This window comes from Octopus sinensis, linkage group LG5 (assembly GCF_006345805.1).
Source record: "Octopus sinensis linkage group LG5, ASM634580v1, whole genome shotgun sequence".
NCBI lineage: Eukaryota > Metazoa > Mollusca > Cephalopoda > Octopoda > Octopodidae > Octopus > Octopus sinensis.
In genome coordinates this window covers 18881742-18882218 of record NC_043001.1, presented here as the reverse complement: position 1 = coordinate 18882218, position 477 = coordinate 18881742, and positions in this window count along the sequence as shown.

Here is a 477-nt window from a genome sequence, read left to right as displayed (position 1 = left end):
TGTTTAAAGTCTTACTCCGAGTATAGAAACGACAATTTTATTTAGCCTAGAGACAGATATTTAATATATTCAGTTATTGATTCGATTCTGGATTTGTTTACGCTTTCAGTATGAAGTACATCGGACACTTGTGGAGCCTGTTAGAAGCCATATACTCTGTAACAGGTAGTAGACTGGATAGTATATTTTACCTGTTGATATTGCAGACGGAGTAGTTTAAGTCATATGACGTACCTCTTGATAATATAAACATGATCACGAGGTAGTGAGGTAGCATAGACATGATCGTTATTTAACCTGATAGTAACAGCAGCCGCATCTCCCTCAAATTACACGCTACTATCTTTAATTAGAAAAAAAGACACTTTGTAATCACAGATAAACCTATACAACAAACTCAAGACATAGACCTACGTAAGACATGACAGTCGCGGTTAGAATGTTATTTTTAAAGATTGATATACCTGATAAGAAATC